This window comes from Vanacampus margaritifer, chromosome 1 (genome assembly GCF_051991255.1).
Source record: "Vanacampus margaritifer isolate UIUO_Vmar chromosome 1, RoL_Vmar_1.0, whole genome shotgun sequence".
NCBI classification, from domain to species: Eukaryota; Metazoa; Chordata; class Actinopteri; order Syngnathiformes; family Syngnathidae; genus Vanacampus; species Vanacampus margaritifer.
This window is the reverse complement of record NC_135432.1, coordinates 12911655-12913868: the sequence shown is the minus strand read 5'-3', so window position 1 is coordinate 12913868 and position 2214 is coordinate 12911655.

The following is a 2214-nucleotide window of genomic DNA, read 5'->3' as shown; positions in this document are numbered from 1 at the left end:
GATTCCAGTGCCATGATAGTTCTAAAAATGTGAACAAGTCGGGTGATTTTGAATGCAACTCAGTGACGATCCACAACGCCGTGACACTATTGGCTAAAATGATTTAACTGTTCCAATTTCCACACCCATTTACGGTTAGCGGATGGCGTCACTTCTTTGGGTTTAAATTAGTTACACTTTTTAGCCGTAGGGGGAACGAATAATACTTTTTTGCCGTCCAACAAATTTCCTATGAGTATTTTTTTTAACCTCCTAAAGCCCAAGCTGTTTTTTACATGCAAAGTGCTGTCCACTAAGCCTTAGGAGGTTAACTAGAATTAAGCAAGTCAAACTTTTGACATTTCATTTTGTCGTGACGTCAGTTGTATTGCACTCTGAAATATTTTACTTTAGGCTATGCATTTTTAATGTCTCTGATCTTTTATCTATACCAGCAACGTATAGTGACAGGCAGAACATTTATATGTTCTTCTACCTAAATAAATAAATAAAAATAGCCTACTGTTTATTCACACTTTTGTAATATTATCACGAAGGACACAACGCAACACATTTGAAAGTGTAAGTACACAGCGGCGCCTATTGGTGGTAGCTTGTGTGTACAACCACCTCAAGGTGAACGCAGGTGGTTCAGGTGTTCCATCTACTCCTGTGGCCCGAAAACACCTCACTGTTGTATCTTAATTTGTTCTATAATGCAGTGATCTACTGTCATCTGCATATTGTCAACAGACAACCAGAGTAGATAATTATATTTGATCTATGTGCATATTAAACGAAGGAAATTACATCTAGGTCATACTCTCTGAAATACACCATGGAGCAAACAATTCACACAAGAAGTAGAAGAAAAAGTAGTGGACTTTCAGTAGACTTACTGCACCTGCCATCAACAACGTCAACGTTCTACCTCTTGTAATTGCAGGTCTCACCAGAAGAGGGAGCTCTTATACAAGGTAACATTCCACACAATCACGAAACACTTCTTGCAACCAACCATGATTTATTTCAGTTTAGAATGTGTTTTATGAGGACTCATTTAAAATTAGTTGACACCCTATGAACTACTGAAAAGTATTGTTCATGCTTCCCTACTTCTCCAGAGAATACTTAGAAGATTTTTAACCTGGACCTAAACGAAATAAAAAGACTCATATTTCTTCATAAGATGACATTTATGGCCACCATCATTTCACTCCTCCTACTCGTGCTCCGAGCTGATTTTTCTTCCAAAACAGTGCTATCAGTAGCACAAAACGTAGGCCGGTGGATTTCTTCCCTGCAAAATGCCTTTCATCTTGACTCCCCCTGGTGTCTTTTTCCTCAGTAAGTCAGTTGCGTTAAAGACACTTCTGGGAACTAAGAAAGATGGGGTGAAATTCCCCCTGCTGCCTCCCATAAAATACTTCCAAACTGTTGCCAATGGCCTGCATGGATTATCATTATTCATGTGTGGGTGTCGTCATTGGGGAAATTGAGGAGTTTGAAGAAAAACAAGAGTGGAAAGGGAGTAGCAGGTGGGGAACGAGGGATGAGATGGATGAATGAATGCAGTGTGGCCCCACTGGCAAATGGACTGAATTGATTTCAGTGGCCTCCCTTTGCACACTGATGTCTCTATGGGTTATTGACGCACATCTCCATGAGCACAGTGGCATGGAACTATCAGGCAATTTAACCCTCTATGATGCTCGGTAGGGACACTTTTCTTTGTCAGACTGTGTCCACAAGGACATTTGAAAACAATAGCCTCAGTCGTGTCAGGCTTCACAAAGATCACCCAACCCTAGAAAAATAGTAAGATAGTGTTAGTCAAGGAATTCATTACCCTTATCTTGTGGCCACTGTCATACATACAGCATAAGGCGTGCATTTATGTTCCAGTTCCTTCTCTAATGCAGTTTTATGTTCACTGGGCCAAAGTGAGACAGCATATTAGGCAGGAATGGGTTGGGAAAACAGTTAATACAAATAATTTTCCAAGCAAGTGGAAGAGAAGCCTTTAAACCTCTGAAGGCTGCATGCTGCGATATTTCTCTCCCTTGTCGTCACTATAACATGAACTATAGTAAAAATATAAATCAGACAAATGCCTCTGCAGAAACATCTCTCTTCAACTTCCAAACAGAGCTTTTTTTGTCTGATCCCATCCCGATAAGAGCTAAAGCTGTTTACGAGATTTGGAGAAGGAGGGAGAGGGTGAGAGAGGTTGTA